Source organism: Saccopteryx bilineata, chromosome 11 (assembly GCF_036850765.1).
Source record: "Saccopteryx bilineata isolate mSacBil1 chromosome 11, mSacBil1_pri_phased_curated, whole genome shotgun sequence".
In the NCBI taxonomy this organism is placed as follows: domain Eukaryota; kingdom Metazoa; phylum Chordata; class Mammalia; order Chiroptera; family Emballonuridae; genus Saccopteryx; species Saccopteryx bilineata.
In genome coordinates, this window is record NC_089500.1 from 34555967 (window position 1) to 34569677 (window position 13711).

The 13711-nt window shown below is 39.9% G+C and overlaps 1 protein-coding gene across 1 annotated transcript in view; it reads right to left on the minus strand.

Moving 5' to 3' along the window:
• ASXL3 (ASXL transcriptional regulator 3) overlaps nt 1–13711 on the minus strand; it is a 191991-nt gene that overhangs the window by 16488 nt on the left and 161792 nt on the right. The window lies entirely within an intron of this gene.

Here is a 13711-nt window from a genome sequence, read left to right on the forward strand (position 1 = left end):
GGAACATCAATATATGTTTACATCTTTTGATTAGGTTTTTTAAATGAAATCTTCTAAAATGTGTGAAAACTAAAAAATTCGGTCTGATCGCTTGGATCCTTTTACTGTCAGAGGTTTGGACAACAAAAAGTTCTGAAATATATTAAAACAAGTACACCCTCACTATCGTACATATCCCTCTACCCCGCCTCCTTTGGATACACACAAAACCAGATATATAACAAGGACTAAAACATGTGCAACTATATGCTCCTAACCTTTCCCCTCAAATATACTGATTTCTTAAACTCATGTATACAAGAGACCCAAGTAATCATCATCAGACTGGATGCTTTCAACTCTGCACTCCTTTTACTGCATTTCCTTTGTGCATGTACTGTGCTTGCTAAGATAGGGGATAGAAAGAGTTAGTCGCGTCCTTGGCTGGCTTCTTATGTACTTGAGGAGGGAAGATAAAACACATAGAAAGTTAGATAATGCGCCCTGGCTGGTTGGCTCAGCGGTAGAGCGTCGGCCTAGCGTGCGGAGGACCCGGGTTCGATTCCCGGCCAGGGCACACAGGAGAAGCGCCCATTTGCTTCTCCACCCCTCCGCCGCGCTTTCCCTCTCTGTCTCTCTCTTCCCCTCCCGCAGCCAAGGCTCCATTGGAGCAAAGATGGCTCGGGCGCTGGGGATGGCTCTGTGGCCTCTGCCCCAGGCGCTACAGTGGCTCTGGTCGCAACATGGCGACGCCCAGGATGGGCAGAGCATCGCCCCCTGGTGGGCAGAGCGGTGCCCCTGGTGGGCGTGCCGGGTGGATCCCGGTCGGGCGCATGCGGGAGTCTGTCTGACTGTCTCTCCCTGTTTCCCCTTCAGAAAAAAAAAAAAAAAAAGTTAGATAATGCTAGCATTAGATAGGTGGAAATTAAGACGAAAACACATAAAAAGTTAGATAATGCCAGCGTTAGATAGGTGGAAATTAAGAAGTGCAAAAAATAAAGGCAGGGAAAGATGTATACCTGACACAAATGGTCAGGGAGAACTGAGGCCAGGGCTGACACTGGTGCAGGGTCTTGGGAGAAGGACAGATTTAGACAGAATGGTTTCAGGGATAACGCACAGAGTCTACTGCCAGAGAGTGTGAGCTGTTTGGTAGAGGCACGGCATCATGGAAAATCAGTAACTGGACTGTTTATGAAGGTGTAAGGATGTTTTATTTTAGCCTGCTAGGCAAAGGCCCGGCAAACTATAGCTCCAATATATATATTTAAAATGTCCCCTTAATCCTATATGCATGCTTCACATATTTTTTTTTGTATTTTTTCGAAACTAGAAACGGGGAGAGACAGACAGACTCCCGTATGCGCCTGACCCGGATCCACCTGGCACGCCCACCAGGGGGTGCCGCTCTGCCCACCAGGGGGCGATGCTCTGCCCCTCCGGGGCGTCGCTTTGCCTCAACCAGAGCCACTCTAGCGCCTGGGGCAGAGGCCAAGGAGCCATCCCCAGCGCCCGGGCCATCTTTGCTGCGATGGAGCCTCGGCTGCGGGAGGGGAAGAGAGAGACAGAGAGGAAGGAGAGGGGGAGGGGTGGAGAAGCAGATGGGCGCTTCTCCTGTGTGCCCTGGCCGGGAATTGAACCCGGGACTTCTGCACGCCAGGCCGACGCTCTACCACTGAGCCAACCGGCCAGGGCCTGCTTCACATATTCTAAGCTTGAACTAGTCACCGTTATCTGAAAATGTACTCATAGATTTCTTATCTCCATGTTTCAGTTTGTTTGTAGTCTTTTATACACATCAGACACACTATCCCTATTTTAAAATTTAACTCAAATAATGCCTTCATGAATGTGTCACCTAAACCACTACTTAGGAGCAGAGGAGAACACCGGATCTAAAAATAAAAGTTGTACTAACTATTCTAAACTGTATAATGGTCAGCCAAATCCAGAAAAGGGAGACCATGGGAACATGAGTGAGATATACCAAATTCTGCTATCATGACATCTACAGAAAGCCACAGATTTGAGATCCTGTATTTCTTCATCTAAAAAAATATTCATCTTAGTTTCATTCTAAGTTTCTTCATCTAAGAAACACTAAAATATTCAATGCACTTGAAAAATTTCAGCACAATTTCATTTGTTCATTGATTGTTTACTTACTCAATTATTCCACCTGTATTCAACAGATTCTTATTAAGTCACTCATATGAACCTATGTACCTGACACTTGTATGGGTGTTCGCAGTATGGTGGCAGTAAAGAAAAAGCTTCTACCCTTGTATTCTGAATATATTCTACATACAGCACATACTTCTGATCTATGTACATCTCTTCCACCTACTAGAGTCCAACACAGCTGTAATGCACAATTATATTACCCTGCCAGTGTCCCACCTTATGGCCTTACCACCACCCCAAGATATGAGTACAAAAATGTCCCAGCCTTCCCACCTTCTGATTGGATGATTCTAGGATATGGTTCTCTGGAATGTGGTATAGACACTAAACCAATAGATGCCACCTGAGTCTTGGATTCAGGCATGGAATGAATGAATGTTTGTACCATCACATCTGGGGAACCACTGGCAGACTATGCACGCCTTGTCTCCACAGCTCTAGACTATGTGGGAGTAGAAGTTCATGTTTCCAGGGGGCATCATTTCTGCTAGGGCAGGGTTTCTAGCTTTGGCACTAGAGAACATATCCTGTGCATTGTAGGATGTTTAACAGCACTCCTGTCCTTTATACACTCAATACCTACAGAAACCCCTCTTCTAGATGTAACAAGGGCTCTTATCAAGAATCTTGTCTAGCAAACAATAGGATGAGAAGAGAGACCAATTGAATGATATGCCTCTAGGAAGTCTAAAATTTTCTGTGAATATTGACTCTGAGTATTTGTTTTTGTGGTTTGGGAGCCTTGAATAAAAGCAAATCCACTTAGGAAGACTAAAAGGGAAGAGGTATTCATGCACAGATTTTCAATAGATGGGTATAAAAGGCAAGTTCCCTGAAGAGGTAAAGGAAATTTGTTTGCTACGCAGTGCATTTATATAACGCATGGAGGAAAAGGTTAGACTTTTCTGCATTTAAGGATATGTATGGTGCCTTCTAATCCTCTGTCATTCATGCAATGCCATATTGCAAGTACTCAATAGATGTTTATTGTCCTTGCTTTGTGTGGTGAAAGGTTTGAAATTTAACTACAGCAGCTGATAAGTAGGATTTGTTTTGTGCATTCTGCCAGACCAAGGGCATGATTATTAATGGAAATTTCAGCATAATTTTAAGACACAAAGAAATACCAGTTCTGGATTAGCTCTGACAGAGTCTCGAGATTTTAGCACATGAAAATGCAAGGCAGTGTAAAATAAACACATTCAAGAATAAGTAAGCTAGCCCTGGAGGAAAATGTTTGTCTTTTAAAACAAAACAAAACAAAATAATATTAACAGCCAGATTTGCAGCCTGCATGAGACAGAACAATTAAACACTAGGGCTAAATTAGACTTAGGAAACACATGCCAATAAAACTTTTCAAATACACTATTAATTTTATGGCTTTAAGAAATACTGTCCAAAAGACATAAGATTTTAATGTAATGAGCTGGAACAATAAACATTTCTGAAAGGTTTATTTATTTATTTATTTATTTATTTATTTATCACCGAGCTATAAATTCTTGTTTTTCTGATTACCCACAATAGAAATGTTCATTCTAAAAACTCCCCTTTCTCTCTTATAGTAAAATGTCTAACTAAGCTATTATTAAGTTATGTTTTCTCTTAGATCAGAAAACCTCTGATCATACTGATGACTAAAGAGAAAAATAAATATTAGTAAAGGGAAACTTATTTAGAGATCCCTTTACAAAAATGTAAACTATTGGTCAGTGTATCATTTGCCTTTAGTATTGAGTATATGTAGAGGCCCTGAATAGGAACTTAAAACAGAGACAGAGATCAGTGCCCTGAGGCAATGGCCACAGTGGCTTTACTGACAAAAGTACTGAACTCAGTACTGTGCTGAACACAGCACTAGAGGAATAGAATTACCAATTCTGATTAATCAATAGGTGGGGACATTTGAGCTACTCCCTTGGCCTTTAATCTGCTCTAAAGAAGTTCCCCTTCCTGACTTCTTCATTCTCTTCTGCTCATTCTCTTCTCTGCTTTCGGACTTCCTCATTCTTGTTTCTGCTTCTGTTTTGTGTGTATCAATAAATACCCATATGGACTGAGGGTCAGGGCTCTCTCAGGAAAACGTGTATAAGGAATTGTGAGATGTTCTTCTCTTCACCCCTCAGTGCACTCCAGGTGGTCTCTGAGTAGTCCCTGTCTCCACAAGTATATTAATATATATTTTATGGGCTGAATATCAGTGGAATTCAAAGGGTTAAAATGTTGTTGTTACTTGCATACCACTAATGTTTGAAGTTTAATAAATGTTAATTTTGTACAAGAATATAACTACATTTAATAAAATCCTATAACCCTCTACTATATTCTTTTTTAAATTCATTTTATCTATTTATTCATTTTTTAGAGAAGAGAGAATGAGTGAGAGAGAGAGAGAAAGAGAGAGACAGAGAGAAAGAGGGGAGAAGCAGGAAGCATCAACTCACATATATGCCTTGACCAGACAAGTGCAGAGTTTCGAACCGGTGACCTCAGTGTTCCAGGTCAATGCTTTATCTACTGCGCCACCACAGGTCACAGGTCATGCCCTCTACCATATTCTTAACCACGTTTTCCCTATCTTGGGTTTCTTGAGAGAGATTCAGAATGCATGGCATGTGGGTTGCTTAGAGAGGAACAGTGAGAAGCATGCTGGAGAGTTAGAATATGACTCAGTAACAACAGGACACCTAGATGGCTCAGCAATCTGGACTTCATTCTACAAATGATGAGGACCTAGCCATTCAAAACGAAGCCAAAACATGATGAAAGGTTCATGCTGAGTGTGTGAAGGTAAGCAGACTGCGGCTTTAGACATCATAATGGTCAGGATGGGCTGCTAATGCTCACTGTTGATACGGGACATTGGAGCAGACACCTGAAAGGGGGGGGAGTAGTGAGGTGTGCAGCCATCTGGGGAAGAGTGGGCTGAGTGAAGGAAGGCATAGGAAGGCAGAGGCCCTCAGCCGGGGCATGCAAGGAGGCCCTAAGAGCTGGAAGGACCTTAGAGAGTGGAAAGGACAGGAGTGGAGGGGACAGGACCATTCCAGGCCTCGTAGCCCAATGGAAAGACTGGCTACCCCCACCCTTTTGAGTTAGGTGGGAAGCCTCCGGAGAACTTGGGCCTGACAACTGAAAAGATCTGACTTTTCATAGGATTGCTCTGCCATCTGCATTTAAAGAAGACTCTAGAGTAGTACTGCCTGAAAGCGATAGCAATGTGAGCCAAACATGTGATTTTAATTTTTCTAGTAATCACATTGAAACAGTAAAATGAAATGGGAAATTAACTCTAATCTACTTATAACTCAATCTATACAAAATGTTGTTTCAACATATAATCAATATAAAATATTGTTAACGAGGTATTTTTTTCATTCTTTTTGTATACTAATTATTCAATATCCCCTGTGTATTTTTATATCACATCTCAATTCAGATCAGCTTAACAGTCATGCAGTTCTTCAGTGTGCCCAGTAGCTACTACAGTGTTTTAGAAGATAAAGATTTACCAGATACATAAGTGTGTGGTTACTGCAAAACTCCAGGAAAACGATGATAATAGTCTGGACCAGGGTGACAGCAGTGCAGGTGCTAAGAAACGTTTGGGTTCTGATTAGACTCTGAAAGTTGAGCCAACAGGATTTGATGGTGGATTGGATTTGCACTATGAGAGAAAGAGAGCAAACAAGGATGCTATCAAAGACTTTGGCCTTTGCAATTAAGGCAAAGGGGAGGCAAATGGGGATGGAAAGAGACTTTGTTTTGGGCAAGGAGTACATGATGCAGCGTGCAGATGATGTTTTGTTGAATTGTACATTGAAACCTGTGTAGTGTGAAACAATGTCACCCAAATAAATTAAATAAAAAATTATGAAATTGCTAGTTATTAAAATGGAGAGGACTAAGGGAGGAGGAGGTTTGGTTTTGAATCAATTAAGGTTGAAATGTTGATTATAATTCCAAGTAGATGTCTTAGATATCTTTCTGCATGTACTGAGGATGCCCTGGACATAGGCAAGATTACAGACATGGGTTCCTGTCAAGAAGCATCAAGAAAAAGCCAAGGGACAAACGATAAAAAACTTTGTTCAGGCAGTGACAGTAAAGATACATATTATTCAAGAGAGGTATAGGAAGCAGAATTGATGGGGCTGAGTGAGCATGTGTGGGCACAGTGAAAACAATAAAGGCATGAAAGATGATTCCCAGGAATAAGGCTGGTATAATCGGCTAGATGCTGGCAGCAGACATCAGGACAAGAAAAGACACAAGAAACAACAGTGCTTTGGACAAAGAAATGATGGTTTTTTCTTTGGATACACTAATATAAGGGTATCTTGAAGGCATCCAAGTGAAGAAGGTCTAATCAGTAACCCAGACGGGGCAAGAAGCTTCACAGTGACAACAGAAGTGAACACAGAAAATTAGGAATTATTAGCATAGAAGGTATCCTTGAAAACATGGATATGGATGATAGCACACAGGAAGAATTGCCAAAGGAGAGAATGCCTTAAAGAAGATTCCCAGGGAACCCCAACTTAGAAGAGACAGGAAGAAAAAATTAATACTGTTAGGAATACTAAGCAAAAGCAATCAGAGATAGGAACAAAAATGAATCAAACAGCATCATAGATGCAAGGAAAGAAAGTGTTTCCAGAAGATAATCTGTATTGTGTATGTGCTTATATCTACCCATCAGTGTGGAATTATTTAGGCCAACACTTTGTGCAATACACTATGTTAGCTGTTGTGTCCAATGAAAAAAACCAAGAGGGGTATTTAGAGCAAAGTCAACCTAGGAGTCATATGCAATAGCAAGAGAGCGATGAGCAGATGAACTATATAAACTGGTATCACTGACCCTTGCATACTTTAAACTCAGAGTGTGACTCAAGTTTTTCTATAATGGAAAAAGTAATTTTGAAAGCATAAAGTTAGGCATAAAAAGAAAAGGTGGCTGAGAGAGACAACATTAGTAAGGGAAATAGAACCAACACTATATTTGGCCAATACTTTTTTAATGTTCTAAAATTTCAATAAGACAGTATTTCTCAAACTGTGCTTTGCGAAACAAGAATTTTAATATGTAATTTTAATTTTAATGGGCAACCTATCTAAAAGGAAAATGATTGTAGAATTCAATAAATATAGCCTATACTTACTAAACATGATTAGTTTTCTTCAAATATTTTCTGGTATGCTAGAATTTATTTTAAGCTCCTAAGAATATACTTATCATTCAGTATTCCCCAAATGTTTTAAACTTATAGTCCTCTCAAAAAAAAGTATAATTATCTAATGGAATAAGTGTTCTCCAGAATATAGTCCGAAATGATGCATTAAGTGTCATAAAAATATCATTGTCAGGACAAAGGAGAAAAATCTAGCACAATAATTTTCACATGCTAGATACTCTATTCCTGTTGAATAAATGAATAAAAATTCCTAAGATCTGGACATGGAATAATTTTCAGTACATTGCAAGAACTAAATATTCAAAATATATAAAATAGTGAAAACATGTAAAGGATGATGTCATAAGCTTTTGCCTTCATATTTAAACAACCTTGGTTTCAAAGCACACTCCTTGAAACAATTACTTGACATTCCTTTTTTAACTGTGTGAAAATAAAAGTGTGCATAACAACTCTTATTAAAAATTAGAGATTGTCATTATAAAATTGTAATTAAGACTACTATCTGGAATTATATGAATGTTAAAGGCGGGGGGGAGGAAAATACATTATTTCTATTCTCCCTCCATTTAATTGAAAAAATATGCATGAAATTAAGCTAATGTGTCAAAAGGCAAATCTCAGAGAAAAAATATTACCAAAACAAGTCAACATTTCAATATAAAAGTGGAAGGCTTTTTATATCATCATTGTTATTAAAGAATTTTAAAGCTTCTCTTCTAAGCTGAGCTGACTCCTTTTTTCCCCTACTACTTGTTGCTTTGGGGAATCATACTATTGCAAAATCAGCAGGAATGAAATTCAGTATGAAAGGATGTGGGAGGTGACATTCTACCATATGCAGGATGATGCCAGGCATAATTCTTTACTGGAATGAAGTTCCCGGGGCAGAGGAGTGAGCAGGAGAAGCACATAGCAACATTTGAGTATTAAAATGAGATTTGCATGTAAATTGCAAAGGGCTTTGAAAACAAAAGATTATAAGATAACTTAATAACTAATAAAAATTGTGGCCCTGGCTGGTTGGTTGGCTCAGTGGTAGAGCATCGGCCTGGCGTGCAGAAATCCCGGGTTTGATTCCCGGTCAGAGCACACAGGAGAAGCGCCCATCTGCTTCTCCACCCCTCCCCTCTCCTTCCTCTCTGTCTCTCTCTTCCCCTTCTACAGCGAGGCTCCACTGGAGCAAAGATGGCCCAGGCACTGGGGATGGCTCCTTGGCCTTTGTCCCAGGCACTAGAGTGGCTCTGGTCGCAGCAGAGCGATGCCCCGGAGGGGCAGAGCATCGCCCCCAGGTGGGCAGAGCGTCACCCCCTGGTGGGCGTGCCGGGTGGATCCCGGTCGGGCGCATGCGGGAGTCTCTCTAACTGTCTCTCCCCGTTTCTAGCTTCAGAAAAATACAAAAAAAAAAAATTGCATCCAATAAATATAGCTTATATTTACAAAATATGGTTACATAGTTTTTTTTACTATAAATATTCCCTGATATGCTAGAATTTATTTTAAACCTATTTATTATGGGAGCCGACTATAGTCTCATTAAAAAATACATATAAACATATATATGTGTATAACCAAATATCCTTATCTATATCTAGATTATCTATACATATATGTGTGTGTGTGCATGCATGCATATATATCCATGTGTGTATGTGTAATTCTCTTCTTTTAGAAAAACAATTTGCAAGTCATCTAATCACTTGGCTAAGATAATGGTTTCCTTTAGAATGAAATCTTTTGCACGTCCTAGAAGAAAGGTTCTTCCTTCCACCAGATGACCTGCATAAGCCTATAAGTCTGCAGAGGAGATATTCAATTGATGTTGAAAGGCCATCCCCTAGAGCAGTGGTTCTCAAAGTGTGCACCAGGGCGCACTGGTGCACCCTAGAAGATTTCTAGGTGCACCCTATGGTATTCCAGAGAAATATGTGCCTGTTGGGGACCAAAAAACCAACAGGGTTTTTGGAGTATAGATTTTTGTGGGACAGCGGTATAGGGAATTGGCTGTAACTGACAGTCTGCCCAACCCCCCACCTCACTTGCCTGATAAGGTTGCAAAAGGCTGTTAAACTGTAGTGCTGGATTATTTACACTACCCTTCATTTTCTTTCTTTTTTTTTTTTTTTCTTTTCATTTTTCTGAAGCTGGAAACAGGGAGAGACAGTCAGACAGACTCCCGCATGCACCCGACCAAGATCCACCCGGCACGCCCACCAGGGGCGCCGCTCTGCCCACCAGGGGGCGATGCTCTGCCCATCCTGGGCGTCTCCATGTTGCGACCAGAGCCACTGTAGCGCCTGGGGCAGAGGCCACAGAGCCATCCCCAGCGCCCGGGCCATCCTTGCTCCAATGGAGCCTTGGCTGCGGGAGGGGAAGAGAGAGACAGAGAGGAAGGCGCGGCGGAGGGGTGGAGAAGCAAATGGGCGCTTCTCCTGTGTGCCCTGGCCGGGAATCGAACCCGGATCCTCCGCACGCTAGGCCGACGCTCTACTGCTGAGCCAACCCGGCCAGGGCCGCTACCCTTCATTTTCCCCAGAAAGACTGGAGGCAAGTTTCTTCTATCCTTTATTTGGTGTACAGTTAAGATGATATGTATGGTGGGGGTTTTCTGCACTTGGTAAAATTCTTGGGTTGCCTTGGAAACATGATTAAAGATCTCATTGATTTGCTAATGGCTCACTTTGCCCAATAAATAAAGCAAGATGAGGGTTTTTCTTTGTTTGTTTTTGTATTTTTCTGTAGTTGGAAACGGGGAGCCAGTCAGACAGACTTCCACATGCACTTGACCGTGATCCACCCGGCATGCCCACTAGGGGGCGATGCTCCACCCATCTGGGATGTTGCTCTGTTGCATACAGAGCCATTCTAGCGCCTGAAGCAGAGGCCATAGAGCCATCCTCAGCACCTGGGCCATCTTTGCTCCAATGGAGCCTTGGCTGCAGGAGGGGAAGAGAGAGACAGAGAGGAAGGAGAGAGGGAGGGGTGGAGAAGCAGATGGGTGCTTCTCCTCTGTGCCCTGGCCAGGAATTGAACCCAGTACTCCTGCACGCCAGGCCGATGCTCTACCACTGAGCCAACCAGCCAGGGCCAAGATGAGGGTTTTGAGCATGCTTTGTTCTTGCCAGCAGCAATTACAGGGCCCTCCGACCCCGTATTTTCTTAATTCCGCACTGTTCCCACTCGGGACCTGGAATTACTAGCTGCCCTGGTTCGTGGCATGTGCCCAGATATAAAAATTAATATAGTTACTCTATTATACCATTTCATTATGGAAATACCACTATTTTTATTAACACATCATTATTATATTTATTATTAAGACATCATTATATTATTTTTAGATTAATACACCCAAATAAAATGAATAGATTTCTCAAAAAGAAGCATGATAATGAAGAATCAATTCTGGAAGTGAGCAAAAGTTAAGTGTAAATAAAATGGGACTTGAAGGCAGAATTTAATTTATAGTATTTTCCATCACTTAACACTGAACAATACGATTGGATTAGAAGCCCATTCATGGAAGCTTTAAGTGATTTGGTTTAACATTATTAACATAAGAAGAACTGGCAGCTATATCCACTGATCATGGATTGATGCTTAAACATAAGGAATTGTCTCTTGAAGCCTTTTGGATTTCTATAAGAGAAGAATATGTGGCAATATCTAAAAAAGCTTTGAACATTTTACTACAATTTTCAACATCCTATTTATGTGAATTAGGATTTTCCACCCTCAACACAATTAAGAGTAAAAAGAGAGGAATCCTTCAATGTATTGACAAGGAAATGAGAGTTTGCCTTTCAAATATATGCCTAGACATTGAAGTAATTGCTAGGGCACATCAGGTTCATGTTTCTCATAAATACAAGAATGAAAAAACTTAACACATTCTCACTGGGACCTGCCAAATTTACTAAATCTTACTAAGAATGTATCTATATATAAAAGAATGTATCTATATATAAAAGAATGTATCTATATATATTTGCACACTATCACACATAAAAAAAGATAACTTTTTTGTCGTTTTAAAAATTTTAACCCCCTCTTTTTAAAAAATTCTAAAAAGCATAACAAAAAAATGTAACATAAAAATGGTTTTAATGTCAGAATAAGTTTAATTTTGTCATATTTATTTCATTTAATTACCACAAAAGTATGCTTGGACTTTATATTTTTTCTTTAATATTTGACTTAATTATTATAAGATATTTCTCAGAAATTTGTATATAGTGCGCCTACAATTATTCGTAGGATTTTAAATGCGCCCTGACTTCAAAAAGTTTGAGAACCACTGCCCTAGAACAAGAGCTGTTGGCAAGCAATTTCTCTGACCCCAAATAACTGGAAAAAGGAATTTGCTAGTAATATGAGGAAAAGATTTTTCTCTTAATGCTTAAAAGAATTTTAGCCTTATCAATAGGGAAAACCATATATGAAGAATGTACATAATAATGTAAACATTTTCAAATACATAATCTTGATACTGATTCTTAAAAGGTTTCAATTACTGAGTTTTAATTACTACAGTTATATGGAATAACCCTTAATTTCTATACAATATTAAACAGAAAAATGATTCCCTAATGACATTCTACAACCTTTCCTAAGAATCATCCTGTTGTCAAATTTCAGGAAGAGAAATATCTACTTAAAGTGTTACAACATCTCTAATACTTTAGCAGCCCTGCTCATAACAGATGTAGCCAGTGCTGAAATAGGTAAGAATAACAAAATAACAATATCTAAAGGCAAAAATCAAATCATTGACAGATTAAGATTTAATCAACTTCTCAAAATTAAAGAAGTATGTTTTGATAATTATGGTTCATCTTCTTCATTAAACTTTGTGGAGAACTGCTAGCCACATATTGGGACAATCTGCTCAGCCTTGATGAGAAAATATATTTTTAAAATTTAAATGTATACAAATAAAATTTGAACATGTTGACAATATGTGTATGACTTAAAACACAACCACTCTTATAATCTGCATTTTCATCAATGTTTCCTCTGTGAGAGGAAAATAAAAAGCAAACTTCCAATGTACTCAACCATAAAACAGAATATTTATGCTTTATTTAGTGAAAATCAAGCTGATGTTCTTGTATAGATAAAATAAGGTTATGTTATAATGTGGGAATCAGTGAATCACTGTTTCCACTTGAAATACACTGAACAGCTGTGTTTAAGTGACTATTAGTCACTCATTTCTTTAACAGACATTTCAGAAGCATCCACTACATGCCAAGAACTGTGAAGTGGACAGACAGCTTCTGCTGCCACAAGAGCTTAGCTGCTAGCACACAGAAGGATAATGCCCATTATAATAGTATGGTAAGTGTCCAGAGAAGGAAAAGAAGCTGTCAAGAACCTCCGGGCCAAGGTACCTAGTATGCCTTAAATTCCCCCTTTGCAGCCTGTTAATATCTATGTCTTTTCCCCTCTGCCCGATTTCACAATGGCTCCAATCTTTTTAATTGCTCAATAGTAGCAATAACAACTATAATTAATTTAGTAATTATTTGAAGCAGGATTTGATCCACCACCACCCCCAGAATAAACCTTTCCCATTATACAGGGTTTCTTGATTAGCATGCAGGCATTTATTCTGCCACTCAAAGCCTTTATGTGCTAGGACTAAAACAATAGCAGCAGCAAAACAAAAGCAAAAGACATACGGTCCCTGTCCTCTCAAGTTATAATGACAAATTGTGTTAAGGACTCCAAAGGAGAAGTAACATGTATAATGTGAGAATGTTCTAAGTGTGTGTGTGTGTGTGTGTGTGTGTGTGTGTGTGCAGGAAGGATTCTCTGAGGTATCCACTTCTGGGCAGAAAGGTAAATGTGTGAGGGGGACAAGTGAGCCCTGGCGGAGTGAAGAAGGAAACCCACCAAGACTGAAAAGGGATGCAAAGAAGCCTGCTAAAAAGGGAACCACAGAGAGTGCAGGAGCTGACAGAGTATGTGGCACTGAGGTTTATTGCTGTTTGTGTCATTTTATTTTATTTTTTTAATGAATCTTCTTACCTGAGAAGGCTCCACCTCTCCATGCTTCAGTTGCATCATTTGTAAACCAAGAATAACAAACTACGTACTTCATAGAGTTTTTGTGAGAATTAATAAATATAAAATGCTTTGAATAATGCTGGTTTAGAGAAAGATCTCAAGAAGTTCAGCTATAATGATAATAATTATATTTGGTAGCTGATGTGACAGAGCCACCCTAGGGCACCCCCAGTGAGTCACACCTTCATATAATCCCTCTTCCCTTGAATGAGGTAAGAACCTGTCACTGGCTTCTAGCCAATATAAAATGGGAAAGGTGAGGGCGCTCTCTCTCTTGA